The sequence below is a fragment of the Oncorhynchus mykiss genome, chromosome 18 (genome assembly GCF_013265735.2).
Source record: "Oncorhynchus mykiss isolate Arlee chromosome 18, USDA_OmykA_1.1, whole genome shotgun sequence".
NCBI lineage: Eukaryota > Metazoa > Chordata > Actinopteri > Salmoniformes > Salmonidae > Oncorhynchus > Oncorhynchus mykiss.
In genome coordinates, this window is record NC_048582.1 from 64775288 (window position 1) to 64789799 (window position 14512).

At 44.0% G+C, this 14512-nt stretch overlaps 1 protein-coding gene across 1 annotated transcript in view; it reads left to right on the top strand.

Moving 5' to 3' along the window:
- The first annotated feature begins 2184 nt into the window (after positions 1-2184).
- LOC110496690 (four and a half LIM domains protein 3) overlaps positions 2185-14512 on the top strand; it is a 40623-nt gene continuing 28295 nt past the window's right edge. Inside the window, exon 1 of the mRNA XM_021572718.2 lies at positions 2185-2364. The gene's annotated coding sequence lies outside the window, so the exon portion shown is untranslated. The remainder of the gene's footprint in view (positions 2365-14512) is intronic.

Below are 14512 nucleotides of genomic sequence, written 5' to 3' on the forward strand. Positions count from 1 at the left end.
TGTATTTATTATAAGTGAAATAATCTGTCTGTAAACAATTGTTGGAAAAATGACATGTGTCATGCACAAATTAGATGTCCTAACCGACTTTCCGATTCTAGATTTCATTTTTGATTGGAGATGCTTAATGTGAGTCTGGAAGGAGAGTTTACAGTCTAGCCAGACACCTAGGTATTTGTAGTTATCCACATATTCTAAGTCAGAGCCATCCAGAGTAGTGATGCTGGATGGGAGGGCAGGTGCAGGCAATGATCGGTTGAATAGCATACATTTAGTTTTATTTGCGTTTAAGAGCAGTTGGAGGCCACGGAAGGAGAGTTGTATGGCATTGAAGCTCGTCTGGAGGTCAGTTAACACAGTGTCCAAAGAAGGAAGTATACAGAATGGTGTCGTCGGTGTAGAGGTGGATCAGAGAATCACCAGCAGCAAGAGCGACATCATTGAAAGTAAAGCCTTATGGTAGTTCACTGCTTCAGTTTTTACCCAATCGCTTCTTATCAATCAATATTCGTGCGACATACAGCCTGGTCCCAGATCTGTTTGTGCTCTTGGCAACTCCATTGGTCATGGTCAAGCAAAACATGACATGTCAATTGGGAGTTGACACGATAGTAAAGACTGGCACTCATTCACTCAGGCTAACATAAAGCAGGGACGAAGACATGAGTGGTCTGTGATCCAGAAGTAGCCTATACAGAAGCCTATGGAGTTCTGTTCGTGTTTGACTTTTTCACATTCAAGTCAAAAGCAGCTTCTACAGTGACAACATTGACATGTTGGCTAAAGAAACACGTTTCAAGTTAACGAAAAGCTCAGTAAAGTTTTGTTTGTCTGTGCCATTTGCATTTACTTATGGAAGCCCGTTGACCGCCACCCCCCAAACAATCTGACGTTTGGGGTAAGACTGTTGCTCATGAGGCATTTCCAAGTTACATTCTTCAAGAATCGCTGGTTATATATTCATAATTTAAAATTCAAAAAATATATTAATTAAATCTCATGTCAACCAGATGTCATCAAACAGGTACCAACTCACATCAACAAAACGGTCCATTCCATTAATATGGAACAATATCACCACAAACTCTCTCTCTCTCATGAACACTCACACACACACAAACACACACACGTGAGATTGACTATAGGATATACATAAGGTTATCCTTGAAAGTTGAGCACATTGGATTCAAATGATATGTTTAGGCAATCTGTATCTCATAATAATGACTTACTGTCTCATAATGATGACTTACTGTCTCATAATAATGACTTACTGTCTCATAATGATGACTTACTGTCTCATAACTATTACTTACTGTCTCATAATGATGACTTACTATCTCATAACTATTACTTACTGTCTCATAATGATGACTTACTGTCTCATAATAATGACTTACTGTCTCATAATAATGACTTACTGTCTCATAATAATGACTTACTGTCTCATAATAATGACTTACTGTCTCATAATGATGACTTACTGTCTCATAATAATGACTTACTGTCTCATAATAATGACTTACTGTCTCATAATAATGACTTACTGTCTCATAACTATTACTTACTGTCTCATAATAATGACTCACTGTCTCATAATAATGACTTACTGTCTCATAATAATGACTTACTGTCTGGTAATGATGACTTACTGTCTCATAATAATGACATACTATCTCATAATAATGACTTACTGTCTCATAATAATGACTTAATGTCTCATAATAATGACTTACTGTCTCATAATAATGACTTACTGTCTCGTAATAATGACTTACTGTCTGGTAATGATGACTTACTGTCTCATAATAATGACTTACTATCTCATAATAATGACTTACTGTCTCATAATAATGACTTAATGTCTTGTAATGATGACTTACTGTCTCATAATAATGACTTACTGTCTCATAACTATTACTTACTGTCTCATAATAATGACTTACTGTCTCATAATAATGACTTACTGTCTCATAATGATGACTTACTGTATCATAATAATGACTTACTGTCTCGTAATAATGACTTACTGTCTCATAATGATGACTTACTGTCTCATAATAATGACTTACTGTCTCATAGTGATGAGTTTCCTGTTACCTATGCTTCAGCAGTAGAGCGAGGAGGGACGTTTTTTGGGCGGGATTTTACGGCTTTGATTGATGCTGCTGCGCACAGGGAGGTAGCAGGCTCATTATGCATTTCATAGTAGTTGAAGTAGAGGAGGGTGCGCAACTTCTTCGGAGGAGTGTGATCTTGATTGGAGTCAATTCAGCTGCCGGAGAAAAACTGCAAGCCACAGATTGGCGACTGAAACCAAGGGACTACATTTCGCAAAGTTCCCTGACACGCAAAGAGCTGGTGGTAAGATATTTGACATTTGTGAACGTGTTAAAAACGAATAATAACACACTTATAGGACTCGATATTATCAGTATTCGATTTAAAACGTGAATTGCCTTATTTCGTTTTAATTTTACTTGACTAAATGTCAACTTTCAGGCAAAGAAAGCACCTAGATAATGCAGTGTCAGTCATGCGAATCGATTCACTGTTCATCCGTTGATATTTATCAGATAACATATTTGGAATATGTTAAATACTTTCATAAATTGGGAAAGGTAACCTGTGTGTTTTTATCAAGAGAACAGATATTCCCGTGGCTTTGTAGGTCAAGAAATCTGGACACACAAAGATAGCCTATCTATCACAGCTGTAACGAGACCTGTCCGACTGTGAGTCAGTAACTAAGGAGGAAAAAGACTCCTGAGCTGAGTCCCGACATCCGTTTTTAAGTGGAAGCGGAATTTAGGTTGAAAATCTGTATCCCTTAAAATCTAAAAACGTCCCTACCGTTGGCCCCTCAGAGAGTAGTGTTGGTGTGATACCAAACCAGTGATATGAATGCGGGTTGAAAACAAAGCAGATACAGTGCTCTTTAGGAGAGATGTAGTGCTCTTTAGGAGATATGCAGTGCTCTTTAGGAGAGATGCAGTGCTCTTTAGGAGAGATGTAGTGCTCTTTAGGAGAGATGCAGTGCTCTTTAGGAGAGATGTAGTGCTCTTTAGGAGAGATGCAGTGCTCTTTAGGAGAGATGCAGTGCTCTTTAGGAGAGATGTAGTGCTCTTTAGGAGAGATGTAGTGCTCTTTAGGAGAGATGCAGTGCTCTTTAGGAGAGATGCAGTGCTCTTTAGGAGAGATGCAGTGCTCTTTAGGAGAGATGCAGTGCTCTTTAGGAGAGATGCAGTGCTATTTAGGAGAGATGCAGTGCTCTTTAGAAGAGATGCAGTGCTCTTTAGGAGAGATGTAGTGCTCTTTAGGAGAGATGCAGTGCTCTTTAGGAGAGATGCAGTGCTCTTTAGGAGAGATGCAGTGCTCTTTAGGAGAGATGCAGTGCTCTTTAGGAGAGATGTAGTGCTCTTTAGGAGAGATGCAGTGCTCTTTAGGAGAGATGTAGTGCTCTTTAGGAGAGATGCAGTGCTCTTTAGGAGAGATGCAGTGCTCTTTAGGAGATACGCAGTGCTCTTTAGGAGAGACGCAGTGCTTTTCAGGAGAGACGCAGTGCTCTTTAGGAGAGATGTAGTGCTCTTTAGGAGAGATGTAGTGCTCTTTAGGAGAGATGCAGTGCTCTTTAGGAGAGATGCAGTGCTCTTTAGGAGAGATGTAGTGCTCTTTAGGAGAGATGCAGTGCTCTTTAGGAGATACGCAGTGCTCTTTAGGAGAGACGCAGTGCTTTTTAGGAGAGACGCAGTGCTCTTTAGGAGAGATGTAGTGCTCTTTAGGAGATACGCAGTGCTCTTTAGGAGATACGCAGTGCTCTTTAGGAGAGATGCAGTGCTCTTTAGGAGATACGCAGTGCTCTTTAGGAGATACGCAGTGCTCTTTAGGAGAGACGCAGTGCTTTTTAGGAGAGACGCAGTGCTCTTTAGGAGAGATGTAGTGCTCTTTAGGAGAGATGTAGTGCTCTTTAGGAGAGATGCAGTGCTCTTTAGGAGAGATGCAGTGCTCTTTAGGAGAGATGTAGTGCTCTTTAGGAGAGATGCAGTGCTATTTAGGAGAGATGCAGTGCTCTTTAGGAGAGATGCAGTGCTCTTTGGGAGAGATGCAGTGCTCTTTAGGAGAGACGCAGTGCTCTTTAGGAGAGACGCAGTGCTCTTTAGGAGAGACGCAGTGCTCTTTAGGAGATACGCAGTGCTCTTTAGGAGAGACGCAGTGCTTTTTAGGAGAGACGCAGTGCTCTTTAGGAGTGACGCAGTGCTCTTTAGGAGAGATGCAGTGCTCTTTAGGAGGAACATTTTATTGGGTGTTGTTTTACACAAGACACAGGCAGAACATGTGACTTATTTATCTCATAGCCTCTCTCTATCTCTCGCTCTCTCTTTCTCTCTCTATCTCTCTCTCTCTCTCTCTCTCTCTCGCTCTCAATTCATTTCAGTGGGCTTTGTTGGCATGGTAAACATATGTTTACATTGCCAAAGCAAGTAAAATGGATAAACAAAAGTGAAAAACAGTTTCTCTCTCTCTTACATATTCTCTCTCGGCCTCATGCGCTCTCTCTCTCTCTCTCTCTATTTAGTCGTCATGCTCTCTCAATTCAATTCGAAGAGCTTTATTGGCATGGGAAACCTATTTCACTTGCCAAAGCAAGTGGAATAGATAATAAACAAGAGTGAAATAAGCAATAAAAAATGAACAGTAAACATTACACTCACAAAAGTTACAAAAGAATAAAGACATTTCAAGTGTCACATTATGTCTATATACAGTGTTGTAACGATGTGCAAATAGTTCAAGTACAAAAGAGAAAATAAATATGGATTGTATTTACAAGTGTTAGTTATTCACTGGTTGCCCTTTTCTTGTGGCAACAGGTCACAAACCTCTCTCTCTCCATTACATTTTTTCTCTCTCAGCCAACAAATGGTTAAATGTCCTCTCTCTTTAAACTTTATTACCTGTATAGACAGTGTCCTGACTAGTATAGGTGTCACGACTTCCGCCGAAGTCGGCTCCTCTCCTTGATCAGACGGCGTTCGGTGGTCAACGTCACCGGTCTTCTAGCCATCGCCGCTCCACTTTTCATTGTTCCATTTGTTTTGTCTTGTTTCCCCGCACACCTGGTTAACATTCCCTAATCACACTACATATATATTCCCTCTGTTCCCTCCCCATGTCTTTGTGTGGAATTGTTTCGTTACGTGTTTTGTGTGACGCGCCAGGCTGGTTTTTCCCCGGGTACCGTGTTCAACCCGAAGTATGTTTAATTGCTAAACATTTGCATCATTGTGACTGTTGTCGCGCTTTTCATTTTGCCTTTGGCTGTAGGTTTTTTGACGCAGTTGCGTCCGTCTGTTGTTTGCTTCTGCCAAATAAAGTCTGCGCCTGATCACAACTCTCTGCTCTCCTGCACCTGACTTCTATAACAGTAGAGCACAACTCTCCGCTCTCCTGCACCTGACTTCTATACCAGTAGAGCACAACTCTCCGCTCTCCTGCACCTGACTTCTATACCACTAGAGCACAACTCTCTGCTCTCCTTCACCTGACTTCTATACCAGTAGAGCACAACTCTCCGCTCTCTTGCACCTGACTTCAATACCAGTAGAGCACAACTCTCCGCTCTCCTGCACCTGACTTCTATACCAGTAGAGCACAACTCTCCGCTCTCCTGCACCTGACTTCTATACCAGTAGAGCACAACTCTCCGCTCTCCTGCACCTGACTTCTATACCAGTAGAGCACAACTCTCCGCTCTCCTGCACCTGACTTCTATACCAGTAGAGCACAACTCTCTGCTCTCCTGCACCTGACTTCTATACCAGTAGAGCACAACTCTCCGCTCTCCTGCACCTGACTTCAACATCAGTAGAGCACAACTCTCTGCTCTCCTGCACCTGACTTCTATACCAGTAGAGCACAACTCCCTGCTCTACTGCACCTGACTTCAACATCAGTAGAGCACAACTCTCCGCTCTCCTGCACCTGACTTCTATACCAGTAGAGCACAACTCTCTGCTCTCCTGCACCTGACTTCAACATCAGTAGAGCACAACTCTCCGCTCTCCTGCACCTGACTTCTATACCAGTAGAGCACAACTCCCTGCTCTACTGCACCTGACTTCTATACCAGTAGATCACAACTCTCTGCTCTCCTGCACCTGACTTCTATACCAGTAGATCACAACTCTCTGCTCTACTGCACCTGACTTCTATACCAGTAGAGCACAACTCTCTGCTCTCCTGCACCTGACTTCTATACCAGTAGATCACAACTCTCTGCTCTACTGCACCTGACTTCTACACCAGTAGAGCACAACTCTCTGCTCTCCTGCACCTGACTTCTATACCGGTAGAGCACAACTCTCTGCTCTCCTGCACCTGACTTCTATACCAGTAGATCACAACTCTCTGCTCTCCTGCACCTGACTTCTATACCAGTAGAGCACAACTCTCTGCTCTCCTGCACCTGACTTCTATACCAGTAGATCACAACTCTCTGCTCTCCTGCACCTGACTTCTATACCAGTAGAGCACAACTCTCTGCTCTCCTGCACCTGACTTCTATACCAGTAGATCACAACTCTCTGCTCTCCTGCACCTGACTTCTATACCAGTAGAGCACAACTCTCTGCTCTCCTGTACCTGACTTCTATACCAGTAGATCACAACTCTCTGCTCTCCTGCACCTGACTTCTATACCAGTAGAGCACAACTCTCTGCTCTCCTGCACCTGACTTCTATACCAGTAGAGCACAACTCTCCGCTCTCCTGCACCTGACTTCTATACCAGTAGAGCACAACTCCCTGCTCTACTGCACCTGACTTCAACATCAGTAGAGCACAACTCTCCGCTCTCCTGCACCTGACTTCTATACCAGTAGAGCACAACTCTCTGCTCTCCTGCACCTGACTTCAACATCAGTAGAGCACAACTCTCCGCTCTCCTGCACCTGACTTCTATACCAGTAGAGCACAACTCCCTGCTCTACTGCACCTGACTTCTATACCAGTAGATCACAACTCTCTGCTCTCCTGCACCTGACTTCTATACCAGTAGATCACAACTCTCTGCTCTACTGCACCTGACTTCTACACCAGTAGAGCACAACTCTCTGCTCTCCTGCACCTGACTTCTATACCGGTAGAGCACAACTCTCTGCTCTCCTGCACCTGACTTCTATACCAGTAGATCACAACTCTCTGCTCTCCTGCACCTGACTTCTATACCAGTAGAGCACAACTCTCTGCTCTCCTGCACCTGACTTCTATACCAGTAGATCACAACTCTCTGCTCTCCTGCACCTGACTTCTATACCAGTAGAGCACAACTCTCTGCTCTCCTGCACCTGACTTCTATACCAGTAGATCACAACTCTCTGCTCTCCTGCACCTGACTTCTATACCAGTAGAGCACAACTCTCTGCTCTCCTGCACCTGACTTCTATACCAGTAGATCACAACTCTCTGCTCTCCTGCACCTGACTTCTATACCAGTAGCACACAACCTGACAATAGGGGAGTCCTTGTCCTGTTGCACATATTCCTAGGGCTCTAAACTGGATAGATTGGATAGACAGAGATCATCAGCTTGATTCGATCCACAGGCCACCAGTTGGGGAACCCTAATTTCCTGGATCATTCAAACTAAGAGCTTGATTGACCGTGTCCTGACTAGTATAGGGGAGTCATTGTCTAATAGGAAGAATACAATAGGTTTGTTTTCTACTGTTTTACTTTTGTGTGATTTGCCGGCCTTATCAGCATCACCGTTAAAGCAGTTCTGTATAGGATGCCTATGTATCCATCTAAACTAACCAATATCCTCGCCTTCATTCGATCCACTTTGGTCCAATTGTACATATATTGGTTTGATAATTTTAAACAATTGGCTTTTTGTGAGGTGTCTTTCCCTGTGAGTAACCAGCAGAAAGGTGGCGGCAGACAGAAAGAACTCACTCATTATTTGTAGGAAAAGAGGAATTTGCCATTTTTAGAACAGAGGGGTGATGGTAGAAAATACATTTTGTCAGCTTTTTTTAATCCTAACATTGCAGCCACATGATTCTGCCCCATTCTGACCACAGTGGCACTCCCCTGACATTCTTCTCATAGGGGAAGGTTGGTTTTGTGTACAATCATTGAAGCTGTGCCAGACGGTTGGCAGGACTTGTAGAGATGGAGTCTTTCCCAGAAACTGCCCGAGAGGGTACACTCTTAGAAAAAATGGTTCCAAAGGGGTTCTTCGGCTGACCCCATAGGATAACTCTTTTTAGTTCTAGGGAGAACCCTTTTGTGTTCCAGGTAGAACCCTTTTTTTCCCCCTGGAACCAATAATGGTTCTTCAAATGGTTCTCCTATGGGTACACCCAAAGAACCCTTTTAGGTTCTAGATAGCACCTTTGTTTCTAAGAGTGTTTACATCTCAAATGGCACTCTATTCCCTATATAGTGCACTACTTTTGACAAAAGCCCTATGGGGAAGTAGTGCACTATATAAGGAATAGGGTGCCATTTGGGATACACCTCGATACTGGCTCAGGCCATGAGCAGGGGCCATTGACCGACAGGTTGTGAATCATTCACTATCATTATACTGTCACTTCTGTTTCCATTTCCTACTTGCCTGGATAGTTATATAGTGTCAACTCCTTGCCTGGCTAGTGGTGTAGATGAGGCTGGGCCTAGTCATGTTATGGATGGTGGTGTAGATGAGGCTGGGTCTAGTCATGCTATAGAGGGTGGTGTAGATGAGGCTAGGTCTAGTCATGCTATAGAGGGTGGTGTAGATGAGGCTGGGCCTAGTCATGCTATAGAGGGTGGTGTAGATGAGGTTGGGTCTAGTCAGGCTATAGAGGGTGGTGTAGATGAGGCTGGGTCTAGTCATGCTATAGAGAGAGGGTGGTGTAGATGAGGCTGGGTCTAGTCATGCTATGGATGGTGGTGTAGATGAGGCTGGGTCTAGTCAGGCTATAGATGGTGGTGTAGATGAGGCTGGGTCTAGTCATGCTAGAGATGGTGGTGTAGATGAGGCTGGGACTAGTCATGCTATGGATGGTGGTGTAGATGAGGCTGGGTCTAGTCAGGTTATGGATGGTGGTGTAGATGAGGCTGGGTCTAGTCATGCTATGGATGGTGGTGTAGATGAGGCTGGGTCTAGTCATGCTATGGATGGTGGTGTAGATGAGGCTGGGTCTAGTCATGCTATGGATGGTGGTGTAGATGAGGCTGGGTCTAGTCATGCTAGAGATGGTGGTGTAGATGAGGCTGGGTCTAGTCAGGCTATAGATGGTGGTGTAGATGAGGCTGGGTCTAGTCAGGCTATAGATGGTGGTCTAGATGAGGCTGGGTCTAGTCATGCTAGAGATGGTGGTGTAGATGAGGCTGGGTCTAGTCATGCTATGGATGGTGGTGTAGATGAGGCTGGGCCTAGTCATGTTATGGATGGTGGTGTAGATGAGGCTGGGTCTAGTCAGGCTATAGAGGGTGGTGTAGATGAGGCTGGGCCGAGTCAGGTAATGGATGGTGGTGTAGATGAGGCTGGGTCTAGTCAGGCTATAGATGGTGGTGTAGATGAGGCTGGGCCTAGTCATGTTATGGATGGTGGTGTAGATGAGGCTGGGTCTAGTCAGGCTATAGAGGGTGGTGTAGATGAGGCTGGGCCGAGTCAGGTAATGGATGGTGGTGTAGATGAGGCTGGGTCTAGTCGTGCTATGGATGGTGGTGTAGATGAGGCTGGGTCTAGTCATGCTAGGGATGGTGGTGTAGATGAGGCTGGGCCGAGTCAGGTAATGGATGGTGGTGTAGATGAGGCTGGGCCGAGTCAGGTAATGCTAGTGGATGAGGAGAGTATAGTGGGGAAGGGTAAGCGACTAGGGGTGTTGGAGGAGGGTGTCATGCAGAAGAGGAAAAAGGTGGAGAAGAAAGAAGGTGGGAGAGGAGAGGCCGGTGTGGTCAACTGCACTAAGGAACCTTTTCCTGGTGCTGGGGAGGAATCCCCGACTAGAGAGAAAGGGCAGGTGGTCAGGATGGGAGGTGAAGATGAGGAGGAAGGTGAGGATGAGGAGACTTTCTTTTCAGACTCCTCCTCAATGGGTCCTGAGCTGACAGCCAGAGGGGTCAAAGTCCACAGTGAGAGAACTGTTAAGGTTCCTGAATGAGACTAAAAGGAAAAAGGTTCATCTTTAAGCTTTTTTTGCGATCTGGGAAAGTTTGTAAGATCAGTACAACACACTATGAAAATCAAATCAAATCAAAGTTTATTTGTCATGTGCGCCGAATACAACAGGTGTAGTAGACCTTAGAGTGAAATGCTGAATACAACAGGTGTAGTAGACCTTACAGGGAAATGCTGAATACAACAGGTGTAGTAGACCTTACAGTGAAATGCTGAATACAACAGGTGTAGTAGACCTTACAGTGAAATGCTGAATACAACAGGTGTAGTAGACCTTACAGTGAAATGCTGAATACAACAGGTGTAGTAGACCTTACAGTGAAATGCTGAATACAACACGTGTAGTAGACATTACAGTGAAATGCTGAATACAACAGGTGTAGGTAGACCTTACAGTGAAATGCTGAATACAACAGGTGTAGTAGACCTTACAGTGAAATGCTGAATACAACAGGTGTAGTAGACCTTACAGTGAAATGCTGAATACAACAGGTGTAGTAGACCTTACAGGGAAATGCTGAATACAACAGGTGTAGTAGACCTTACAGTGAAATGCTGAATACAACAGGTGTAGTAGACCTTACAGTGAAATGCTGAATACAACAGGTGTAGTAGACCTTACAGTGAAATGCTGAATACAACAGGTGTAGTAGACCTTACAGTGAAATGCTGAATACAACACGTGTAGTAGACATTACAGTGAAATGCTGAATACAACAGGTGTAGGTAGACCTTACAGTGAAATGCTGAATACAACAGGTGTAGTAGACCTTACAGTGAAATGCTGAATACAACAGGTGTAGTAGACCTTACAGTGAAATGCTGAATACAACAGGTGTAGTAGACCTTACAGTGAAATGCTGAATACAACAGGTGTAGTAGACCTTACAGTGAAATGCTGAATACAACAGGTGTAGTAGACCTTACAGTGAAATGCTGAATACAACAGGTGTAGTAGACCTTACAGTGAAATGCTGAATACAACAGGTGTAGGTAGACCTTACAGTGAAATGCTGAATACAACAGGTGTAGTAGACCTTACAGTGAAATGCTGAATACAACAGGTGTAGTAGACCTTACAGTGAAATGCTGAATACAACAGGTGTAGTAGACATTACAGTGAAATGCTGAATACAACAGGTGTAGTAGACCTTACAGTGAAATGCTGAATACAACAGGTGTAGTAGACCTTACAGTGAAATGCTGAATACAACAGGTGTAGTAGACCTTACAGTGAAATGCTGAATACAACAGGTGTAGTAGACCTTACAGTGAAATGCTGAATACAACAGGTGTAGTAGACCTTACAGTGAAATGCTGAATACAACAGGTGTAGTAGACCTTACAGTGAAATGCTGAATACAACAGGTGTAGTAGACCTTACAGTGAAATGCTGAATACAACAGGTGTAGTAGACCTTACAGTGAAATGCTGAATACAACAGGTGTAGTAGACCTTACAGTGAAATGCTGAATACAACAGGTGTAGGTAGACCTTACAGTGAAATGCTGAATACAACAGGTGTAGTAGACCTTACAGTGAAATGCTGAATACAACAGGTGTAGTAGACCTTACAGTGAAATGCTGAATACAACAGGTGTAGTAGACCTCACAGTGAAATGCTGAATACAACAGGTGTAGTAGACCTCACAGTGAAATGCTGAATACAACAGGTGTAGTAGACCTTACAGTGAAATGCTGAATACAACAGGTGTAGTAGACCTTACAGTGAAATGCTGAATACAACAGGTGTAGTAGACCTTACAGTGAAATGCTGAATACAACAGGTGTAGTAGACCTTACAGTGAAATGCTGAATACAACAGGTGTAGTAGACCTTACAGTGAAATGCTGAATACAACAGGTGTAGTAGACCTTACAGTGAAATGCTGAATACAACAGGTGTAGTAGACCTTACAGTGAAATGCTGAATACAACAGGTGTAGTAGACCTTACAGTGAAATGCTGAATACAACAGGTGTAGTAGACCTTACAGTGAAATGCTGAATACAACAGGTGTAGTAGACCTTACAGGCTCTAACCAACAGTGCAAAAAAGGTATTAGGTGAACAATAGGTAAGTAAAGAAATAAAAACAACAGTAAAAAGACAGTGAAAAATAACAGTAGCAAGGCTATATACAGTAGAGAGACTATAACAGTAGCGAGGCTATATACAGTAGAGAGACTATAACAGTAGCGAGGCTATATCAGTAGTGAGGCTATAACAGTAGTGAGGCTATATACAGTAGTGAGGCTATATACAGTAGTGAGGCTATACCAGTAGTGAGGCTATATACAGTAGTGAGGCTATACCAGTAGTGAGGCTATATACAGTAGTGAGGCTATATACAGTAGTGAGGCTATATACAGTAGTGAGGCTATACCAGTAGTGAGGCTATAACAGTAGTGAGGCTATATACAGTAGTGAGGCTATATACAGTAGCGAGGCTATAACAGTAGTGAGGCTATATACAGTAGTGAGGCTATATCAGTAGTGAGGCTATAACAGTAGTGAGGCTATATACAGTAGTGAGGCCAAATCAGTAGTGAGGCTATAACAGTAGAGAGGCTATATACAGTGGTGAGGCTATAACAGTAGAGAGGCTATATACAGTAGTGAGGCTATAACAGTAGAGAGGCTATATACAGTAGTGAGGCTATATACAGTAGTGAGGCTATATACAGTAGTGAGACTATATACAGTAGTGAGGCTATAACAATAGTGAGGCTATATACAGTGGTGAGGCTATAACAGTATTGAGGCTATAACAGTAGTGAGGCTATATACAGTAGTGAGGCTATAACAGTAGTGAGTCTATATACAGTAGAGAGGCTATATACAGTAGAGAGGCTATATACAGTAGTGAGGCTATATACAGTAGTGAGGCTATATACAGTAGTGAGGCTATAACAGTAGAGAGGCTATATACAGTAGTGAGGCTATATACAGTAGTAAGGCTATATACAGTAGTGAGGCTATATACAGTAGTGAGGCTATATACAGTAGAGAGGCTCCATACAGGCACCGGTTAGTCGGGCTGATTGAGGTAGTATGTACATTAATGTATAGTTAAAGTGACTATGCATATAAGATAAACAGAGAGTAGCAGCTGCGTAAAAGAGGGGTTGGGTGAGGCACACAATGCAAATAGTCCGGGTAGCCATTTGATTACCTGTTCAGGAGTCTTATGTAAAAACTGTTGAGAAGCCTTTTTGTCCTAGACTTGGCACTCCGGTACGGCTTGCTATGCGGTAGCAGAGAAAACAGTCTATGACTGGGGTGGCTGGGGTCTTTGACAATTTTTAGGGCCTTCCTCTGACACCGCCTGGTGTAGAGGTCCTGGATGACAGGTAGCTTAGCCCCAGTGATGCACTGGGCCGTACGCACTACCCTCTGTAGTGCCTTGCGGTCGGAGGCCGAGCAATTGCCTAACCAGGCAGTGATGCAACCAGTCAGGCAGGATGCTCTCGATCTTGCAGCTGTAGAACCTTTTGAGGATCTGAGGACTCATGCCAAATCTTTTTAGTTTCCTGAGGGGGAATATGCTTTGTCGTGCCCTTTTCACAACTGTCTTGGTGTGTTTGGACCATTCTAGTTTGTTGGTGATGTGGACACCAAGGAACTTGAAGCTCTCAAACTGCTCCACTACAGCCCCGTCGATGAGAATGGGGGCGTGCTCGGTCCTCCTTTTCCAGTAGTCCACAATCATCTCCTTAGTCTTGGTTACGTTGAGGGATAGGTTGTTATTCTGGCACCACCCGGCCTCTCTGACCTCCTCCCTATAGGCAGAGGGTTCTACATGAAGCCCTGGCCACTAGCAGGACTAACATCTAAGAGGACCTCCAGTGGAGGGTTCTACATGAAGCCCTGGCCACTAACAGGACTAACATCTAAGGAGACCTCCAGTGGAGGGTTCTACATGAAGCCCTGGCCACTAACAGGACTAACATCTAAGGGGACCTCCAGTGGAGGGTTCTACATGAAGCCCTGGCCACTAACAGGACTAACATCTAAGAGGACCTCCAGTGGAGGGTTCTACATGAAGCCCTGGCCACTAACAGGACTAACATCTAAGGAGACCTCCAGTGGAGGGTTCTACATGAAGCCCTGGCCACTAACAGGACTAACATCTAAGGGGACCTCCAGTGGAGGGTTCTACATGAAGCCCTGGCCACTAACAGGACTAACATCTAAGGAGACCTCCAGTGGAGGGTTCTACATGAAGCCCTGGCCACTAACAGGACTAACATCTAAGGAGACCTCCAGTGGAGAGTTCTACATGAAGCCCTGGCCACTAACAGCTGGTTGGCACGGAACGACTCGGGAGTCGGACAGGG